General features: G+C 31.6%; 1 protein-coding gene across 15 annotated transcripts in view; it reads right to left on the reverse strand.

Moving 5' to 3' along the window:
- Positions 1-24,868, reverse strand: part of LOC132745393 (potassium voltage-gated channel protein Shaw-like) — a 136,447-nt gene that overhangs the window by 80,494 nt on the left and 31,085 nt on the right. The window contains exon 1 of one of the 15 annotated variants that reach the window (XM_060734310.1): positions 15,973-16,536. The exons of the other annotated variants lie outside the window; for them this stretch is intronic. The gene's annotated coding sequence lies outside the window, so the exon portion shown is untranslated. Of the gene's footprint in view, positions 1-15,972; positions 16,537-24,868 lie in introns of those variants that run through there. 15 annotated transcript variants of the gene reach the window in all.

The following is a 24,868-nucleotide window of genomic DNA, read 5'->3' on the forward strand; positions in this document are numbered from 1 at the left end:
AAATGCATATTTGTCAATCCCAGGACATGTACTGATCATATATATCAAAAAATCTTAATATATGCCGTTTTGAAAAAAAAATCATATTTCAACAACTATAATAATACACAAGATAAAAATGTTCGCCGGAAAAAATCCGCACCCCTACCGTCATAATCACCATGTATTTTATTCCATTTCCAATATTTTCACATAATCCTTTGGTCCATCGACACAGAAGATATAATTCTTCACGATGATGGTCAATTTTAAACTTCAACGGTAATATAAACAACGCAACAGCCGAAATAAACATCAATATTATCGCCGTTTTTTTTCAACGACAAAATCTTTCGATAAATTCAATGGACCAGACGGCTATGAACGAAGCTATCCGATTATGTGGCCCCAGCTTTGCCGTGTGCAAAATGCGCAGCGCTTTTAAGTTTGGGAACCACATAATCGGATAGCTTCGTTCATAGCCGTCTGGTCCATTGAATTTATCGAAAGATTCTGTCGTTGAAAAAAAACGGCGATAATATTGATGTTTATTTCGGCTGTTGCGTTGTTTGTATTACCGTTGAAGTTTAAAATTGACCATCATCGTGAAGAATTATATCTTCTGTGTCGATGGACCAAAGGATTATGTGAAAATATTGGAAATGGAATAAAATACATGGTGATTATGACGGTAGGGGTGCGGATTTTTTCCGGCGAACATTTTTATCTTGTGTATTATTATAGTTGTTGAAATATGATTTTTTTTTCAAAACGGCATTTATTAAGATTTTTTGATATATATAATCAGTACATGTCCTGGGATTGACAAATATGCATTTTATTTGGATTTTAAAGGCGTTTTGAGCTCCAAACCCCAAGTGTATTATTATAGATGTTGAAATATGATTTTTTTTTCAAAACGGCATATATTAAGATTTTTTGATATATATGATCAGTACATGTCCTGGGATTGACAAATATGCATTTTATTTGGATTTTAAAGGCGTTTTGAGCTCCAAACCCCAAGTATCTGTGTTACGGACAGCTCTTGTTATTACATGTTGTAAAATATGTACTTGAAAATCGTAATGCGGAATAATGTGTATCATAATAATTATCATAGAGAATTTGTTTATCATTTTATGCCTTGATACATACGCCAGAGTCTTGCTTGTTTACACTTCATCACAAGATATAGCTAGTATGTTCTAGCTAGCAAAAAATATGAAACAATGAAATAACTGCACACCGTATTTCACAGTTAACATTTCCGGTTATTGTTATTTAAGGATTTGGAGGACAGAATGTATCTTCCAAATTATTTTAGACCTTACAGGCTTTATACAAAATGTTTTGTTTATATATCATTGTAAAGGTTAAAGTGAAATGGCCTATAATGGAGAACATCTTTATGTTGATATAGTATTCATAATAATATGTGACAACAAACCACGAAAGAAATATGTATGAATGTTGTTGGTAAATGTAAGATACATGACCTGATATGACAGATTTATGTATAGCAGATAATAAATAGTTCCAGAACGGAATATTATTATTCACAAAAAAATGTGCATACTTAACTACTTTTAACTCTATTAACATATTTTTCTTATCCAAACCTTTTTTGTTGTTTGTTTTTATCAATATTTGAAATACTTATGAAAAATGTGCCCATTGTACATGTAGACCAATCCACTTTAAACAATTTTGTCGACATATTAATTATTTTACTTATTAAGTTTAAGTTAATATAGACATTGTTAAATGTTTATGCTACGTAACCAGCCTTTATACGAGCATATCGTATATCGGCTTACAAAGCAAAATATCTCGAAAAATCATTACAGCTTCCCATTAGCAGTTGAAGCCTTCATACTTGGGCACAACATACATCTCAACAAGAACTTCACAATGACATTGACCATTACATGACCTTCACTTGCAAGGTCACAATTCCAAAACTCATTCCCCATCTCCCTAATTTTGAAATTCCTATATATTGACGGTAAGCGGAATTGTGTTTTATGGATACCCCTTGCAAGTTTACTGAGCTTTTAAAAGATGAACGCGTTCCTTTTGAATTCATTGCTGCTATTCATCAAAGATTTGACGACAGCAGCGCCACCTGCATTTCATCTGTCATGTTTGAAAAGCAAAGATCAGACATTCCTTTGAACAATTGAAGGAGGTTAAAGATGTTAATGTAAACGAAAGACAAAAAGCACGTGCTCAACAGGTAATTCTTGTCGCCTTGGGTAAGTGCGGTAATGACGGAGACGATAATTGGCTAAGGGCAACAGAGTATAGTAATGAACGAAAATCAGATAGAAGAATTTTGAGATAAGCATTAATTTGTCATTTATTACAAAATTGCTAATTTTACATAACTTGTATGATTATATTGCTCACATATTATTATATGTGCATGTATGCTGAGTGCATCAATAAAACCGAAAGACGAACGAGGCGACCTTATTGACTGAATAATAGATTTCGAGTTTTCATAATACTTTTATCGTTTACAGGCCAATTTGCCTCAGTATTGGTTTTATTTTCGTTGTTTCTTAAAACATTTTTAGTTTCGGTGTTATTGTTACCAAAAAGGCTACGAATTAGTCAATTACCTGAACCATCTTTTCCTTATGTTGCTTTTTAGCAATTGATAAAGTTGTATTGGTTTAGTGTTTTGTATCGATGTCAAAACCCTAGTGTGTACTTTTATGACAAATAATTTAAAATTTAGCTCTTCTTTCTTCGGTTGATAAGCATATAACATGCTCTAAAACAATTACAAAAACATAATAAAACTCATGCCTGTCCTTTCTGAAGAAAGAACACTTATTTGTTTCTGAGGCGTAATGTGTCTTTAATGTTAAATTATATTTTATGCTATTGCCACACTTTGAAGAGAAATCTGAAAATAAAGTAACATATTAATTTGTCATTGAACACACTTTACATGTAATTCATTAATACAGGCATTGGCACACATTTAAAATCTTGACACATATTTAACAGCAAGAACAATATTTCAACAATGATCCAAAAAACTCTCAGTTGGAATAGCAACTTATGAACTTCATGTTGGGTATTTATTTCCTCCTTCCGACAATTTCATAATCTCACCTAAGTACTCGGTTCAATTCTGAGGGTTAACCCTGTCAAGATAAATCACAAAACAAACAAGCAGACCTGCTTGTAGTTCACCGGGCTGCACTTGATTAGTATTGCAAGATATACCGTGTTCATATTAATGATAACCGTAGCCAGGATAATTGATTCTGAAGATAAATACAGACAAATTTATCATAAAAGAAAATAATTCGATTGATAACCACTTCAGACAATGTTTCATAAGAATCGTTGAAATTAGCCAGATCCTTTATCTATTTTATTTATGGATCATGAAAAACGTTTTGCTGAAGAACGGAAAACAAAAATAATCCCTCCTTAAACGTTCTCGCATTGTAGGTGTCGGATTGTTCTAAAAACAGGTTTTTCTTTGAGCATGTTAATGTTTAGCTATCAAGAAGTCGTTTTTTCTTCACGGCGGTTTAGATTGATGTTGCACCGCTATAAACAAAAGAATTTCAGGATAATATCAAAATAAGTATTTATAGAATGTTACTTTTGCAAAAAAAATATTCTGAGGATTAAAAGTTGTGTTTATAAGAAAGTTCAATTTTAATGAGGATCAATCCGTCCTTTCGGGCAACAGTTTAAGAGAGAAGTGGGGTAGCCGGATTAAAAAAGGCTTCCATAGTTACCTAGTCCATACATTCAATTTTAGCAATATATTCTAACGTAAACCAAGAAGTAACTCATTGTGTGATAAGAATTATTTTAACCAAAGACAATAGGACATGGTATTAACATGTTTCAACCGTTCCCCGGTACTTGTCCGAAAAGTACCGGGAACAGTATAGCAAATAGCCCGCGAAGCTAACGGAAGTCAAGGTGAAAGCAAGCAGTGTACGGCCGAAAAAAATGTTTTCATCTTAACAGAGTTCAAATCAAATTTGTGTATTTCAGTAGAAGATTTAGCGTTACTCACACAGATAAGGCCTCATTCCACTTTTTCTTTTAGAAGAAAGCCTCAGGCGCCCCTCTGTGTACTATTACAGGAACGAGCGGGCAGCGGGGCACCTGAGTATAAGTATATTTTCCTTAGGAGTTAATTACCGACATTCCTAATAAATCATCATATCAATTAACATGTTAACCTTATCGTACAGGTATATGTATGGAACGCCATGACTGTCTTATGTAATCAAAGTTTTTGTTATTTTGTGAAACGATGATATTATTTTGTCTTGTGAGCGTGTTAACATGTGCAATTTACATCATGTCTTGTCAAAGGAACATGCTGACTTGTACAAACAACATTTTAACTTGTCAAATTATTATGATGACATGTGCAGACAACATCCTAACATGTCAAAGTATCGTGATGACTTGTGCAAACAACATGTTAACTTGTCAAAGTATAATGATGACTTGTGCAAATGACATGGTAACTTGTCAAAATGTAATGATGACTTGTGCAAACGACATGTTAACATGTCGAATTATTGTGATGACATGTGCAAACAGCATGTTAACTTGTCAAAGAATCGTGATGACTTGTGCAAACGCCATGTTAACTTGTCAAAGTATAATGATGACTTGTGCAAACGACATGTTAACTTGTCGAATTATCGTGATGACATGTGCAAACAGCATGTTAACTTGTCAAAGTATCATGATGACTTGTGCAAACAGCATGTTAACATGTCAAATTACCATGATGATTTGTGAAGACAACATGTGAACTTGTCAAAGAATCGTGATGACTTGTGCAAATGACATGTTATCTTGTATCATGCTGACATGTCAAAACGTACTGTTAACTTGTCAAAGTATTATGATAACTTGTGCAAATACCATGCTAACATGTCAAAATTCCATGATGACATGTGTAAACAGCATGTTAACTTGTCAAATTATCGTTATGACATGTGCATACAGCATGTTAACTTGTCCAAGTATCATGATGACTTGTGCAAACGACATGTTAACTTGTCCAAGTGTAATGATGACTTGTGCAAATGCCATGTTAACTTGTCAAAATTTCATGATGACATGTGCAAACAGTATGTTAACTTGTCAAAGTGTCATGATGACTTGTGCAAACGCCATGTTAACTTGTCAAAGTATAATGATGACTTGTGCAAACGACATGTTAACTTGTCGAATTATCGTGATGACATGTGCAAACAGCATGTTAACTTGTCAAAGTATCATGGTGACTTGTGCAAACAGCATGTTATCTTGTCAAATTATCATGATGACTTGTACAAACAACATGTGAACTTGTCAAAGAATCGTGATGTCTTGTGCAAAACACATGTTAACTTGTTTAGGTATTATGAGCATGTCATCACGATAATTCGACAAGTTAACATGCTGTTTGCACATGTCATCATGACATTTTGACAAGTTAACATGTCGTTTGCACAAGTCATCATGTTATTTTGACAAGTTAACATGTCGTTTGCACAAGTCATCATGATACTTTGACAAGTTTACATGTTGCCTGCACATGTCATAATGATTATTTGACAAGTTAACATGCTGTTTGGACAAGTCAGCATTGTCTTTAGACAAGATATGATGTAAATTGCACATGTTAATATGCTTAAATGACAAAATAATACCATCATTTCAGAAGATAGCAAAAATATTTATAGCATAAGACAGTCACGGCGTTCCATATATATGAAACATTTCTTTCTAATTGTGGTCAATTGAGAGAAATAACTGTTTTAATCCATAACATTTCATTAGCTCAATGCATGTTCATTTATTCCTCACATTGATGGAAAACCATTTCAAATCAGTCTTGGCAGCGTGGATATGTTTTATCTTGTATACACTTATTTGAGAAGGCATGTGTTGGCGTTGTTAACCATTACTGTTACTTATAAATCCAGAAACCGAAAAAAAACGAACGAGGCTCGTAAACAAATTGATCTTTTACCAATAAACCGATTTATCAGTGTTAAAATAGTAAGGACTTTAGATTTTTAGATATAAAGAAGGTTTCATCAGAGTTTTTTAATCGAGTGAATCATTTAGTTGATTCAAAAATACATGTTTACAAGGGAAAGTTATTGTCATTTAAAATGTATATACTGTATACAACTATATGGGAGCTTTGGGCACACTTAATAAAATGTTCGTGAATAAAGTGTGCCCAGGCTTCAAATGTATTATTATCTACACATTATGATCATGAACACACCGGTCTTATTGATGAAACATGCATATACATGACGTAATATGATTTTAACGTCAAGGAATGTATTAAAAAATAGTTGATACCTAAAAATTGATTGTACATCGAACCTAGATTAATTTAAAAAAAGAAGCTTTGTTTAACAATTCATTTTCTTAATTCATTTTCATAATTCATAAAATATACAAATGTGCTTCTGCTGAACTGTCCGATTAATAAATGTTCGTGAATTAATGGTAACTGAGCAATATCATTTACAATTATTTAACATACACAGTATCAATCGACGCAATCGCGTCTTCTCGGCTCTTTCCGTCAAACTTCGGATAAGAAGTTATTATTAATAATTGCCGAAATGTTCCGATTGACTCAGTGTCTTTCCGGAAAAGCGAAAATCAACTTCCGGTATATAATTACACAATCATAAAGTATCAAGTAAGCGGTACATGCAAGAATCGGGTTTTCTTATTAGAAGTAACATATTTAAACATGTTTTCAATGTTACATTCAAATATATTTATGTATGTACATGTCTGTATTTAAGTAGCTTCTCTCTTCAATTAAACTTAACATTACTAGTACTAGTACCAGCCTGCGCATTATTTTTATAGAAACATTATTTACACAATGATATTGATATACAGGTAGCAAGCTGAAGAAATAAAGCAATCTGCTATAACGCGCAATTTTATACGGATACCACATATAAATGTCTGTGAAAATCGTATTTTATTGAACGTTTTTTTCTTGTTAAAACATGTGGAGTGTCTACATTTTCAGAATACGAGACTGGGACATACAATTTATTCTGACTGAAAATTTAAAAGACAAATTAATTTTTTTGCTCGTTGCTTGTTACATATTCAGTGTATAATACAAAATAAGAATATAACACTATCAAAAAGGGTGAGAAATTTTCTTTCCTGTTTGTTGTTAATGTTTCGGAAGTGGCTTAGAGATTGTATGGCAAGAAACCAAAACTTCTATTGCCTAAAACTAATCAATTTACCGTCAAGAAATGAATATTAGAAAACTGGAAGAATTTAAGCTTACATTTTCGCTTGTTTACATTTATTTATAAATAAATATCTATCTATAAATTCACAATGTTATAAATGATTTATCATTTTACAGGTAGCATTTGGTGCAATATATTCAACCTATAAGCAATGAAATGTTAAATTTGTCTATAATGTTCAACCTATGCAATGCAATGAATTTCTTCTGAGAAAAAAAAATCGTAATATTTCTTTTACTAAGTGCAAATCGCATGCGGCGCCATACACAATAGCGCACTACTTTTTTCTCTTCAGAAATATCTTTCTGCATTAAAACTGCAATCTAAAAAGTGGGGAAAAAACAACAAGTAGATATAGAAGAATTTTATAAGACTTAGTCTTCCGTTATAATTTTTTGTTCTTAAATATAAAAAGGTTTGATTTATATTGTAAATGTATATATGTATATATTCGGGAAATAAATATGTATAAACCAAACAAAAAAAATCAAAATCAAGAAAACCTAGTTCTTCATTGCCCATAATATAAATTAAACGTTTTTTGTCCAAAAATGTCACTTTCAACGAATAAAACAAAATCATTTTGTAACGGTACACGTGGCGAACAAAAAATAGTTCTTTTACTATTTGTCAGTTTTGCTGCAGATCAAATATATCTCTTGTTAAACCGATCTCGTTAAAGAAACAATTACACGACAATTACAAGGTTTTTATCAGTACACCAAATACTATGATAAGCCTGCACTATTCAAATTCCGTATAAAAGAAACATGAAAACTCTCGTAAAGATCAAAATCTCGTTTGGAACGAGATTATTGTTTCGGTGTTTCCCGTCGTGGGTGCTTACGTTTATAGGGATTACAGGAACAAGATTTTGGCAGATAAAAATATTATGAATGTTTTATTAAACTGTTTGTGACTATAACACTAATCGTATCATCTACGTATATTTAAAACAAGATTTCACTGAAATGTTTTTTTGTTTTTTTTTTCATTCCGTTATTTATTCGTGTGATCACATAGTGAGAGCACGGTTTAAAATATATTAAGTTGACAATACGTTGTTCATTTTCAAGCAATTCGAAAGTTTTTTAGAAAAAAAATAATATATATATTGATGTCGTTAATGAATGTACGTTTTCGTGTTCGAATTCAATATTTATTTCTTCAAAATAGATATAGTAGAGAAAGAAAACCAGTATAAATATATTGTAAAATGTCTTAAAAGACACGTTACATATAAAATATTTTTACTATTTCACATTCCGATAATATTAATGCAAAAAGATCTCCGCAATGCACATATACCATACACAAAACGCTTGTATAAATAATTGCTTTTTTGTTGCTTCTTTGAGTAGAAGGAATGTTTGTAACCTCTTCAGGAATTTTCAGTGAAAATAACACGGTAAACGATCACACCGTTTAAACTGCTGATTTTCAGAATTTAAGAATTTTACCGACCGGTGCAGCGAAGATTTTTTTATTTTGATTAGCGCCATCTGTCGCCTATAAAATATTGGCATAACATGACATAAATTGTTAGAAGGAACATTTGATATTTACCGAGTCAAATCGATGATTTGCTAAAGGAATAACATTTCAACATTTCCTTTGTCACTATTTTATTTGTTGTATCGAATTTAACAGATGTTGTAAGAATCTGGATTATTTAAGACAAACATACCCACTTAACCTAGATTATATTTCAAGTGTTCATGGGCTCTACGCAAGTGTATGCATGCATGTATAATTCACAATATGTTTGTTGCTGCTGTTGTTATTGTTGCTGTGTTTCTTTTCATTTTTTCTTATTTTTATTTTATCATTGCGTTGGAAAATCGTAATACATTAAACATATGTTGTATTAATTATTTGAACCTACGATCCCATGGTTTTCGAAATAACGTAACACTTAAATGAAAGTGAAGGATGATATTCAAGGATCGATCATAGCAAAATATCATAGAATATTCAATATGCGCAAGGCAAGACTGATAAGTTTATTGGCTTTGAAATGTAATATAATTATAGAGAGAAATACATGCATTTGACAATGAATTCATATTTTTAGTTACAAAGATTTTTTTACAGATTTTATGGACCCAGTTTAATATATAACCCGAACCGTTTATATACGGCCATATAGCTTGTTAAAAATCTATATAACGAATTTATATAATAGTGCAAACTTTCTTTATAAGAGATAAAAATGAAATTAATTCATAAATCCACTGCAGCCGTATATAAACGTCATGATTATCCAATGAAAAATGACGTTACAAACGTGAAGTTTTATAAATTTCTCATGGCAACATCAGTGTGAAGTTATTATATACTAAGCACATGAAACTGTCAATTTGAATTCTTATAGGCAAAAAAATGCATACTTTGCGTATTTTAAGCCATGTAACATGTGTGGTTTTTTTTTTAACCATAGCCTTATTTGTTGTAAAACTGCACAACAAAATTGATACAAAATAATAAAGTCAATACCCAATCCCCAGTTGTCTAAATTATGAACCTTTGGAAAATAATGGCTTATTCAATAGTTCAATAAATTGAAACGCAGGCTTATCGGTTATGATTTTCAATGTATTTAAATTTTAAATAGAATATTCCATGTATATTTTATACAATTATTGATTTGGTCTTCCATGAAGGCGTATACAGTTATGTTTCAACTATCGTTATATTTGCAAGATGTTTATATTCACTGTTGAAAGGAAAGGCAAATAGTAATGAGTTTATATATCTTTTCTTAGATATCTCATTATACATGTATATTGGTCTACAATGATATATTTTCCATTAGTATTTCAAATATTGACAAAACGAATAGAAATGTATCATGTGTATATTCTTATGAAATATTTCTTGGATAAAAAAGGTTGAAAAACAGTTCTAATGGAATTAGTATGATCATTTATTCGATAAATAATAAAAATTTGTTCCAGAACAATTTATTATTTATTGTACATAGATAATTATGTATTACCGTGTCATGTATCCCACACTTACCTACAATATACATATATAATTATTTCGTGGTGATATCAATTAAAATGCTTTTAAAATGGTATAACATAGCTTCCATTATGGACCATTTCACTTTAAATCTCTTACAAATTAACAAAAATTAAGAAAAGATATTTTGATGTCTAAATGCATGCTGATAAAGTTACGATAAATATACAATAATGTCTTCTAGTCAGTTATTTCTTTTTAATAGCTAACTAGCAATGTTGTAGATTTCCTGCGATGTGTTCTTGCCAATCTGTGGTTTTGTAACACGGTTCTTTATCCGATGTTGCCAAGTTGATGGTATTGAAAATGGCTTTAAATGCAAATATCTAAACGGTCATGATGACAATATCAATAGTGGTCTCGAGCCTAAATAACTATGCTTAATAACACTGTTAATGATAGAATCCAAATATACAATGCCTACGTGTGCGGCAATGACGACAATATCAATAGTGGTATCGGGCCTAAAAAAACTTTACTAATATGTTGATGATATAATCCAAATATGCAATTTATACGTGAACGGACATGATGACAATACCAATAGTGGTCTCGAGTCTAAATAACTATTCTAAAAATGTTGATGATAGAGTCTAAATTTATATGTGTTCGTCCATGATGACAATATCAATAGTGGTATCGAGCCTAAATAACTATCCTATAAATGTTGATGATAGAGTCTAAATTTATATGTGTTCGTCCATGATGACAATATTAATAGTGGTCTCGAGCCAAACTATCTATACTGTTCGGTTAATGATATAATGATGGTCTTAAGCCCAAACTCGACAATAGTTACGACAGATTAAAAATATCAATAGTGGTAACGAACCTAAATAACTACACTTATAATCAGCAGTATTTTGCATAGATTGTAGAATCTTTTATAGTAAATGAGGACCTCAAAATTTTAATTCACAATAATTTTTCCAAAAAAGCTTAAACGTACAATTACCAATTAATTTTTCAAAATTTTGCAAAACGTATTTCTTTGATCATTAGCAAAATAAATCTTTTTGTCCTGAAGTATAACAAAAAATTGTTTCAATTCTCTGCAGTGTAAAAATCTTTTAAATAATATACTTGAAATACAGACGCACCTTGTCTCTTATGTGTGATGTTTTCATCTTTTCCCCGGACTCCATCGTTTATTTATTTGTTTCATTTTAAACAATCAACATTTGTATGGGGTTACATGTAACATATTGCACTCCAATTGTCTGATCTACCAGGTCTATTCCGATATATTGAAACATAAGACCCCATTACTTCGATTCCACAGAATGAAATTGAATAAGCATGTTTCGATTTGTTTATTTTGTATCATTTTTCAACATTTAAGGTCTAATTAATTCTGGTCGAAGTCACGCGAATAACGCAAAGGGAATATAGACATGATGTGCTTGAACAGTATAAAATGGTAAATGTTGCAAGTATAATTGAACTTATTTTAGCAAGATGCAATACTTTTAATTACAATGGGCCCTATTGATGATTGTAAAAGATAATGAATTTCAGTTATCCTAATTATTAATTGGTTAATAAATCGATCGCTATATTGTTTGCTTGGCTTGAATATTGATATATACTTGTATATAAAGTTTTCGTATGAATGAAATATCCTTTACAATTTGTATTAAGTTCTTAAAACAGAGCTGCCTTCCTGTATATAAAATAAAACATAATGTGCATTTGCCGAAAATTGAAATTAAAGGAAAAACTCAAACAACATCGTCTACACCAGTGCAGCTTGTTTTAATTATTGAAGAACACGATTTTTTTGCTGTACAGGAAAAAGGAGTATTTGTTTTAACATGATCAGATGCGACCTATTAATTATACAAATTGACTTCTACTTGTTGAGGGGAGAGGCTTCTTTATTCTGGTGCCAGAACATTTGTAAGACATGCAAATAAACAAGATTATTTTTACTTGATATCAGCTGATTTATTAAAAGATTTCTTTACTAGTTTGTTGGAACAAATTAACATCTTGGAATGGCTTACAAAGCTGGGTACACAGTGTATCAGTGTATATACAGATATTCACGGAGGTAGAGGAATATAATTTACTATAAATATATGTTTTTATTCTTGTGATTTATATATAGAGCGGGAAAAAAGATAAAAAGAAGAAGAAAAGCTGCAAGAATTGTCACAAATTCTGTTTCTGATCTGATTTATTTCATTTTATATCTATAGTTGCAAAATGGCGGTATAAAAAAGTACACGTTAAATATGAAAAGGGGTCGGAACCTAAAAAAATAATAAATATTCTGCAATTTGTCTGAATTGAAAAGAAAAAATAAGTATTTTGCACAAAAGTACAACAAACAATACACAGCAATCCAGTGCATCACTCAGTAAGTGGCGCATACAATAAAATAGGTACAAAAAAACACACCAAGATATGTAGATTAAAGGCATTCCTTCTCGTTCTCCAGACAACATCTTTATGTAACATTTGTCTACATTATTGATGAAATTAATCATCTAGCATAATACAGTGAGTATATTTGCATATAATATGAGAACAAAAAAGCGTAACATGCTAATTGAATGACAAAAACGTGTCATTTAGTAAACATTATAACACCAGAAGGCAGCCTGGTAATCGTGTTAACAATTTGTTTTATTAGTTTAGTATGATTACATGCGTTATTTACGATTTTCTTTTCTATACTGTACATGAAATGTTACGTCATATCCGTTTTGTTGCTATTTTTTTGAAGCAGCTTAAATATGCGTTACCAAGGTTAGTGTAAAATGACGCCAGTTTATATGACGTATTTGTGACGTCATGAAAATCGTCATGAATCCTTTATTTGTTCTAGGTAATATCGAAGTGAAAATCAAAATCTATATCTCACCCATTTTCAATCTGTGTGATATAACTTATATATGATAATTATAGAAGATACCGAAAGAGTGTAGGTTCAATGCTGACTTTATTGAACAAGTTGAAAAATTCATATTTAAATTATTCTATTCAACGAGTTCAATATAAATGAAGTAAATTTAATGAAGCTACATTAATATCATATTCTATTTATGACATACCCAAAACAGTATAACAGACTCGCTCATTGACGAGCTTATAGAGACGTCTGATGACGTCACGTCAAATTATATGCACACCGTGCAATTGATATGAGTCGCAATTTAAGCGGCACGGGTAATCTATGTGATACTTTTCAATATATCACCTAAAAAAAGTTCAGAAAAGACAACATGCTTTGTTTGTATTCAAGCCTACTTGATTATGTTAAAGAGAATACCTATTGTTGTTTTGTTTTTGTTTTTTTTTTTGGGGGGGGGGGACGATAAAATATCGATGAGATATTTACAATATCACATACTCATAGATTGAATGATGATTATAAATAACAATATTTCCATTGTTATAGGTCACAGATACTTATATTCTGTCTGATGAAATATTGTAGTCTCACAGTTATGGTATATATATAGGATCTAATGTGAAAGATATAGCATATATATTATTAGTTATAAAGATTTTTGACAGGTTATATGGCCATATATAAACGGTTATTTACAGATATAACCCGAGACACAAGAACCGTTATAACAAATTTATTATACCTCATACCTCATTTATTTGTGGAAAAATGAAATTATTTCATAAATTGACAGCAGCCGTGTATATATAGTTTATAAATGTCACGATTATCAAATGAAAAGCGACGTTACAAACGTGTAGTAATGATAGTAGAAATACATCGATATTTTATATGCTAGCTTTAAATAAATAAATATTAAATAAATAAATAAGTCAGATAAAACCAACTAAAAAGATCAAATAAGGTTTAAGGTAGACTAGATTCATTTCTACTCTGTCAAATGAATGTTAGATTTTATTACATATAATGAGCAAAATAGAATGATTTGCTTTATTTTATTTGTTGCTATTCTGTTGAGGTCTCTAGATATCACATGAAGTTTCATGATTGAAATCATATACGTTTCATGACTGGAATCATATAAGTTTCATGATTGAAATCATATACGTTTCATGACTGGAATCATATAAGTTTCATGACTGGAATCATATAAGTTTCATGATTGAAATCGTATACGTTTCATGACTGGAATCATATAAGTTTCATGATTGAAATCATATAAGTTTCATGACTGGAATCATATAAGTTTCATGATTGGAATCATATAAGTTTCATGACTGGAATCATATAAGTTTCATGATTGAAATCATATACGTTTCATGACTGGAATCATATAAGTTTCATGATTGGAATCATATAAGTTTCATAATTGGAATCATATAAGTTTCATGATTGAAATCATATACGTTTCATGACTGGAATCATATAAGTTTCATGATTGGAATCATATACATTTCATGACTGGAATCATATAAGTTTCATGATTGAAATCATATAAGTTTCATGACTGGAATCATATACGTTTCATGACTGGAACCATATAAGTTTCATGATTGAAATCATATACGTTTCATGACTGGAATCATATAAGTTTCATGATTGGAATCATATAAGTTTCATAATTGGAATCATATAAGTTTCATGATTGATGTCATATAAGTTTCATGACTTATTCGGTTTCCAGGAATAATATCAAAGTGGAAATCAAGGAAAAACTAAAACTATTGCATACTTTTGAATGAAGTGGCATTTCAAGAATATGGAATTAATGTTATTATGCTGACATCATTATTATGACGTCAACGTCTTTATCCTGGCGTCATTTTTATCCCATAAATGACATCGGAACATGAGAATGAATGAAGTCAGAATATAAATTATTAAATATATTATTGTTATGTATTTTAATATCGTTGATATCAATAACTTGCATTTTATGACCAAAATTCATGTTGGGACGCGTTGATAATTGTTCACATAAAATAATGACGTCATCACTTTTTGTTATTGTACGCTGGAGTAGTATCGACCTTACACTATATTTTATATTTTTTCCTGCGAAGTTTATGAAGTTGGTTTAAAACCATCATTAAATACATGCTTTCATTCATTAGCAGAAATAAATAATGGCAGAATCGCGTGCCTATATTTATACCTTATTTATGAGGTGTGTAACTCCCCCATGGTGAAAGGCTAATATTTTCTTTTAAGTGAGATATTGAAACATGCGAAAAGTGTCGATATAAAAACGTCGTTAGTTTATTAGACGTTTTATGGATATGAATACCTTATGATATACCTTCCCACTTTATCAAAACCTTTTCAATTAAAAAAAATACAGAATAAAAAAGCATGCTTTGCGTTTTTATAAATGCCTTATAAAGCAACGAACAATATATATACAAATCAAATTTGATCTATTGTTCTTTGATGAGAAGTATTTTATTGGCTGAGACATCAGAAGAAACCCATGATTAGCTTTTGACGAAAAGAATTTAACCATGTGACCAGGGACATCTAATTTTATCATGCATCTCTCACGCACTCAAAATCAATTAAATATAAAATGTTATGTCCCTTTTTTATTTTACCCCATTTGTTATTTTGGTAAAAAAAAGAGAACCAAAACGTCTGAACAGTGTAATATAGGTAATTTTATCAATATATATCTAAGCATCAAGTGGTTTTACATGTTTCATCATTATAACATTTTGCATTTTGCAGACACAAACAATATCAATCAATTACCTTCAATTTATGATAAAAGCCAACCCATTTCCAACCTTCTTTTACGTTTTTTGCGCTTCGTGTAATGCGATTTCTTGTAATGTGATTTCTTTTTCAAACTTTCGTCATATTTATCAATTAATCCTGAAACAATTATTATTCTTTTTTTTTTCTTCAAGTTTTGTTTAAAAATCCAACCGGTGTTAATATCATAAAATTGATATAAATTACAGTAAATGTTTTGATGTTAATAATCCTATTTCATCAAAATAATATTAAAAGAAATATCGCTATATTATCCAATTTGATTTTTTTACTTCTGTAGAAATATTTTTTTTCATCAGTGAATAAGTTCTACATTTGTATATTCCAACAAATATTCCAATCCGAGAAACAAATTTCACTGAATTCACATATATTTTTCTATATTTCACATTCCATGCAAAAATACTTCTAACCAATTATCCATTTAATTTACGGAAACAAAAACTGACTGGCTGCCTGTGTTAACAGAATAAGAAGAAAAAAATACCAATCGCCCAGGTGCCAGTCTGGTAACATGTAAACTCGTTGCGATTCTTACGGTAGATAAGTTTCACGGTACCGTCTGACGTGGAACAAAATATAAACATAGTGGAGAAATATAAACACTTAGAGATTGATCCGTAGGTAACGGGTTATCGAACATACTGTTTTAATTAAGGAATGCAAATACAAATTGTCACAGACGTGTGGTATGGTACATGTACAACGAAACTTCTTTATTGAATATGATTAACAAATAAAATTAATATAAGATTAGGCAAAGCCTATGAACGGGGAAGTCGTTAAAAAATCCTTTCATTCTTTCCGTTTTAAAGGTGTCATTCGATATTACATACACCGCTTCCGTTTTCACTCGGAACACTCGACGATTATTACTAATCCGAAAAGTTGAGATTTGTTCCGTTATCGGAATACCCCGCCTTTTATCATTGACATACATTGTAAATGGCGGCTCCCGACTAGAACTGACACTGAAAATTTCATTGATAGATATAGAATTCTATATATTTTTTAATTGTTTTTTATTTGATTTTCTTTTAAATATTCACGTTTAGTCTATAGCCGGGCAAGCCAAAGCCCGGACCCGCTTCGCGGGCCCGGTCATTTGACTTCCCCGTATTACAAATATATATAGGTAATGTGGACTTATTATTTGAATTTGTTGTGAATGAGGACAGTATGTGGCTTTTTAGTTTACTTCAGAGAAAGAGAGGAAAAATGAATTGAAGTTGTTAATTATCGCTTTATCCCTATGCTATTAACACATTCTATCCCAAAGAACAATATAAAATGTATAGGTATCGTTCATACAATTTGACGGTAAGTGTTGTGTTTTGTGAGAGAAATTAACGTATGTGGAACTACAGTATATTATCATAACATTTACACGTGAGTAATTAAATAGATAGAGTTATGTCCCTTTTTTATTTTACCCCATTTGTTATAATGGAAATCAGCAGTAGTTGTGTGAGAAACAAAATGTGTAAACGGTGTAACATAAGGTAATCTTATATCTAAGCATCATGCGGTTTAACATTTTTTTATCATACAATAGAAAACGTTAACAATACACATTGTCATTCTAAATATTTACACCCGTTCACTGCTGTACTGTACTTTAAGAAATTATATACAATCTATTAGCAAGAAAAAACACACGGTCCTCTCATGCACACCCATTGCACTTTTCCATTCTTTTATCAGAGAACATTTCACAGGATAAGAAGCTATATCTATAACTCTTTGATCAAAAGAAATTTAAAGAAAAAGGTATCTCCACCCTATGAAATTAATTGCATTGATATGCTATCATATTTATCTGGTTAATTCAATGATTAAATTATTTCCATCTCAAAATTCAGCTTTCATACAATGCGTAACATGTATTTTGTATCAATTGAAGTTGACCAATTTAAACCTAAACGATGATATTTCCAATAATTATTAAGAGATAATTTTTTCTTAGTAAATCCTAAAATCACGAAACATGAATAAAATGGCCACACTTTTTTTAAGAGCCAGTACGGCGAGATGAATAAATATTCTAAGGCATTTTATTTTCTTTGATATGGTCAAAAATTATCATTGCCAAATACCTGAACTAAACTCTTTTTTTTTAAATTTATTTATTAGCAAATGGTAAGAACCCTTGCTTCTACAACTGCTTTTGTACACACATCAATTCATGCTAACTGTTTTCGTATCATAGTGACCATGTAAATATTTCGTTATAAACGTCTTTCTGCGTTAATTAAAAAAGATATTGTTTATATTCATTTATTTTCCTTTAAGTTAGACATTTTCTATCATTCAGAATAGTTTTCTCAAAAAAAAAAATTCAAAAAAAAGTTGTTTTGTATTTATCAGATTTTTCAAACAAAATGGCGAAAGAAGTCCCTTGAAATAAATATGAGTTTTGACTCCGCCCACTTTCATATTTATAACTCATATTTATTTTTAAAAAATATGAAATATATTTGACTGATATAGCACCATATTTCATGGGTAAAATTAAATAAAATTCTATATCACTAATTTAACATTTCTTATTCTACTAAATACTAAATACTGGACAGAAATACAAACTGCGTCGCGACACTTCTTTATAAATAAAGTCCCATTATGCCCCAAAATTATTTTTATATTTCTCAAAGGCTTTTAATTTTGGTCTTTTGATATGGTTTCCAAAAAGTTACTCATTGGCCAAATACCTGAACTATCTTTTGTTTGTGCTGCTTTCTTGGCATATGGTTATTTTGCAATTTGTATGGAAGATACAATACTACTATGTTGACATTTTGCTCGTACTTTTATGACGAACAACATCACATTCAGCGCTACGCTCTTCAAGTGATCATTGGCGACGCCGGTGAGCGGCGTCGTCTCTTATGGAATGCTTTTTATTTTGGCCTATGGAAGGAGCTGTTATTATTAGGAGTTAATGTCATGTTGTGTTAATTAGTTTTATTTTGATAAGAATCTAACATGCTCTTATACCATTATATTATAGTATACGTTACAAAACTCATTTTTGCCCGTTTCTAAAAAAGGAAGAAACTAATATGTTTCAGAGGCATAATGTGCCTTTAACTTGCAGACAAAATACATGTATATAGACATGGATATTATCAAGCCATAGGTAATGGAACAATACACAGGAAACGTGATAAAACAAACCAGAAAATAATAATGGGGAATAACTATTTTTTGATATATTACATCAAAATTCCTGTCGTCATGGGAGAGGGTTTAATGGATAGGACACGAGCGCTATCAGACAATAGGAAGTTGGGAAACAGAATTAATTCCTGTGTTATATTGTAACAATGTAGGGGCATCATTGTATTCTTTATTGTTAGCTTGTAGTGGTGTCATAATTATTAATAAATAATGTTGTTACATGTCAATATAATACACTGATGCTGAATATTGCTTGTTTATAGCGCGTTTGCCATATATTAATAATATATCACTGAATATATTGTCCAATTTTCTAAAAATAAACATGAAAATATGGACGACTCTGTGTAGGCGTAACACACGCATCGATATAAACGAAAACATTTATCCGGTTATTAAAGAATAATCGCGCAATAAGTAGTTTCAATACACAATTCATCTTTTGACCGGAATATATTCTAGGACATTAGCTAAACGCCATTTTCTTATATTGAACGTTCACTGGCAAAATGAGCATTAACGTTAAGGTTTTACTTTTATACTTTTGACTGAATGCCTAGGAATAAATTTAATAAAAAAACACTTAATTCTGAGTCAACTTATTATATTTTGAAAAAGAATCTTTTGTGTGAACATTAAGGGGGATACATCAGCTGTTATGTATCTCCCTTCCGCTGTTCTGTTATCCTCTTCCGCTGTTCTATTACCCTCATCCGCTGTACTATTACCCTCATCCGCTGTGCTATTACCCTCATCCGCTGTGCTATTACCCTCATCCGCTGTTCTGTTACCCTCATCCGCTGTACTATTACCCTCATCCGCTGTGCTATTACCCTCATCCGCTGTACTAGTACCCTAATACTCTGTACAATTTACCCACAATCACCCTTATGCTCTGTACGCATAATGCGTTAAATATATTAGTCAGTGTTGAGCCAATTTTCATGATACGCCAATTATTTTCGAGCTTATTTTCGGAATGCTCTTTGGGTACACAGGAACAACGATAATGCTTGTTTCCAGTGTTAAGAAATTTGTATTTATACATTGTTATATGGTCTTTTATATGTATATCGCAAGAGCTGACTGAGTAAATTAAATGTGACAAGTTTAGAGCCACGCCAGTCTGCACCTCCATGTAGTCTGACCAGGCTCTAAATTGTTGGCTGAACAACTTAAAGGTTTTTTATCTTGATATCCCCTAAAGTGACCATTAACTTAAGATAAAATACTCTGAAGTAAAAAAAAAGTTGTAAAGGCCTATTAAGCCTCAGAAATGCTATTTTTATTCCTCAAAAGCTTTTTTAAATTTGTTGTACTTTAATAGTACCCAACGTGTTACCATAGGCCAATTACCTGAACAATCTTTTCCTTTTGGCAGTATAGTGAGGTAATATTTTGTATAGTAGCCAAAACACTATTTGTTTACATTTTACTACTTTTATAACAAATTATTTCACATTTTTCGCTACTTTCCTCAGGTAACAAGCATCTAACATGCTCTAAACCCATTATTTAAACAATATACAATTCGTGTTTGCCCTTTCTAAAGTAGTAAAAAGTTATTTGTTTCTTAGGTATAATGAGCCTTTAAGTCTACCGATACACTAGGTTGGCATGATCAGGTTGTATGGTTTTAATCAGAGTTTGATAGTATCGGATATAAATATATTTCAACCCTTAAAGGCCCTTTGATTTTATTTTCTTAAATTGGTTCCATCTTTGATACTTTCTGTTTAGCAAAAATCAATCAAATTTGTTTCACTATTAAAAAACAAACCCGTTTTGTTTCCACAATCTTCCCGAGAGCAAATTGAAATTCAAACGTCCAGGGACACATCTTCTTGCCACCCATTCTTTCTTAGTTTAGCATTTATTTAATCTTTACCATTAAATCCGCCCGTGGGATTTACTTTTTCAATTTATTATGCAAATAGTCGATGCAAAAATAGCGTGATACACATCCATTTCATATAATTAAAAGTTTCAGAATGTATGAATGGTAATTTTAAAACCGCAGTATTTTCTCCATTTTTTTCCTGAATCGATGTGTATGTACGGAAGTACATGTACATTTCGGTTGCTGCGCCCCTCGTTTTTCGATGCTCTGTCTATTACTGAAACTGCTGACTTTGAGAAATGGATTCGCCCTGCCTTGAATTGGAGAATAATAGATTGTGACTATAAATACAAGAAGAATGAGTTGCCAGCAGTATAGGACTGGCTTAGTATGCACGGATGATCTCCTTCTGTTCCAGAAGATTTTGGACCTAACTTAGGACATTTCCCGTTTTTTCGTAAGGTAACACAGGGTAACATGACACATGAAAAACTCGAGATCCCGTGCGGAATTCATTATTACGAAGGGTTTATTGGTATTCTAGACATTTTTAATTCTCATTTATGACAGATCTTGATTTTTTGTGTTGAATTTATTTTCCAGTGAGACTTTTCTCTTGTAAATTAAACTGATACATCTCGAAGCGAGGTCAGTCTGTGAAAATGAAGATTTCAGCACAAAGTTCCACAAACACTGATAAAAAAGATGTTTTTGTAAATTAGACTCTTATCCCAATATCAAAAAAAAAAATTCATTCAAAACCCTCGAGAAATATGTACAATCCCTATGAAGTTATATCGGATTCATCGATAAAATTGGCTAACAAATGTTTTCTCTACAGTTAGATGGCCCATGTTTACAGATACTATAAATGAGCCGCGTCACGACAAAACCAACATAGTGGATTTGCGACCAGCATGGATCCAGACCAGCCTGCGCATCCGCACAGTCTGATCAGGATACATGCTGTTCGCTATCAGTTTCTCTACTTGTTATACGGTTTGTAAGCGAACAGCATGAATCCTGATCAGACTGCGCGGATGCGCAGGCTGGTCTGGATCCATGCTGGTCGCAAACGCATTATGTTGGTTTTGTCGCGACACGGCTCAAATGATGAATTGGTGAGACGGATAATCGATAGGGCACTTTGTTGGCGGTTAAAGGCTTTATTTTGTTTTAGCAAATTCAAACGATTTTTATAGAGGCGGTCGACAAGGTGGATCAATACGCCCTTTTTATTCCATATATTCATTTTGGATATCTTCGTATACGGTCATATAGAGGCGATTCACGGGTGTTTGTATTTCTCGAGGGGATGATTACTCAAATGGAATAATGTAAACAGCTGTAATAATAATAATTTGTTCTTTATAGTTCTTTTCAGCTATTTTAACTGATGTTTATTTGAGTCATATTATGTTACCATACTTAGTAATATGATTCTATTTTTTTCCATTGATTAAGTTGGAGATAAAGAAGGAGTTCTAAAATAGTTTAGAGTTTAGAGATTGTTTATGTCTCTGGACCTTGTTGAAAATCAGGAAATTTAAACTTTCAACTGTATATATCATTGCTATTTAAACCTTTATCTTGCTGAAACAGCACTGTATTTATGATATTATATACTTATTTTTATTATATACACAATAACTGCCTGTTAATTTTCCACCATGAAGCTTAATTTGCACAAAGCATAATAAAAATAAAATTGGAGATTAAAAATAATGTATATAAATAACCAATTACAAAATATTAACTCAATTTTGAATATCAATTTATGATGAGTTTTATATAAAAAAAATATTTATTTTTTAAAATCAATAAAAAACAACAGCGAAATAAAGCGACATCATCATCATCATCATCATCATCATCACCACCACCACCATTACCACCACCAATAACAACAACAACAGTTACACGTATACGAGTACTTCCATCATAATGATTGACTTTCGTATCTGGACTTTCTGTAAAAACCTTACTCAATTATTTTACATTAATTCATTATATTGAGGTATTCATCAATTAACTCTCAATCTTCAATTATTACAAGCGTTACCTATCACCCACCGAGGTCTCTTTGAACGTCGAGGAGAAAAGCAACAAAACTAACAATAATAAATAATGCCTAGGATATTGGAAAGAATTAAAAAAAAATGAGCCGTGTCACGACAAAACCAACATAATGGCTTTGCGACCAGCATGGATCCAGACCAGCCTGCGCATCCGCGCAGTCTGATCAGGATCCATGCTGTTCGCTATTAGTTTCTCTACTTGTTTTAGGGTTTGTAAGCGAACAGCATGGATCCTGATCAGACTGCGCGGATGCGCAGGCTGGTCTGGATCCATGCTGGTCGCAAACGCACTATGTTGGTTTTGTCGTGACACGGCTCAGCTTTGTTGATACCTGGATGCCGTCCAATCATGTGAACAGGTTGATAAGAGAAACCTCTTATTGCCAACACTGTGAGTGAATTGCACGGAATAACTTAATTGCAATAAATTATTTTGTATATCCATTCATCGGATCTGTTTCTTCATTTACATCATTTGGAATGAATAATTTTGTACTGAATTGCATAAGCTATTAAAGGGGTGCGGCATTTGATTATGAATCCAATAAAATACCTATTGTTAATTCGTTGATAGACGAAAATAATTGCAGGACAAATCATTGGGCAAACAAATTTTGTGATCCTTTAATTCTGTTCTTGGACAAGAATTCAACAGCAGGGTATTAGAGATTAATGCCACGTGATCTTTTTGTCCAATCAGGCATGCGCGTCGCCATTTTGTTTTGATGCTCAATGTGAATTTGTTGTTGTTGTTGTTCGGCGCAAACGGTGTAAATATAAGAAAATTATGAGCCATTGGTCTTTTACGCATATAATTATCATATACTAGGCTTAGCTATCGAACGCCTGTCAAGTGGACACCGTCATAAGACCACGTACTGACCAAGTCGATAGTTGCTTATCTCATTATATTACCTAGTTCTGTTTTGAAACGATAACATCTTCATAAAGTAGACCATTCTAGGATTTTCTACAGGATGTTAATTCTATATTATCAATTTAATGCGTCGTTTAACTATAAAGACCCTGACATGATTTGGTCCATGTATTCGAAAACAATTTTTTTTAAATGTTTCAATGATTTGCGCATGCGCGGGATTCGGTTTCCGCTTTTGTTTCAACATCATAACATCAATTCTTACTTGAATAATGAAAGTTTTTTTTGTTTGGGTGTGTATTTCTAAGGGCTGCCATGCGTAGTACGAATTTGGCAAACCAGTTTGAAAATAAGAGAAGAAAATAATGCGATGGCAGACAGAAGGAACATTTCAACGAGCAAATAAGACAGTCTGGTTAGAAATATTATTACATCTCGTCTGAAAATATTCTAAGGTATGTATAATCAGGCCAAATGTATTGGATCTACTGTAAAGACCTTGCACATTTCGTAATGTAAATATAAAGAAATAATTTCCATGTAATGTTTGATTTATGACCGATTTTGTAGAATTTTTCACCATATTTCTTCTGTGTTAGTTTCTACTGCGTTACTTACGCAGTGACTGTCATCCTTGCATATTTTGACTTCTTTTTGATAATTTACATGGGTTGTAAGTGATGTTTGCAATGTGAAAATTATTGTCTTCACAATATTTAACTTTGATTTTCTAAATTTTCATGACAATTAGCACAAGCTTGATGACGAGGATAGCTCTACCTTTTATTATTGAGAGCACCCTTGCACAATATATTCTCAGTAAACAGTGGTAGTTGATAGCATACCAACATCTGTAAGATGTCAACATCCCAAGGCGTTTGCCATTTCCTCTGTGCC

This window comes from Ruditapes philippinarum, unplaced genomic scaffold (assembly GCF_026571515.1).
Source record: "Ruditapes philippinarum isolate M1 unplaced genomic scaffold, ASM2657151v2 ctg410_1_1_1_1, whole genome shotgun sequence".
Classification (NCBI taxonomy): Eukaryota; Metazoa; Mollusca; class Bivalvia; order Venerida; family Veneridae; genus Ruditapes; species Ruditapes philippinarum.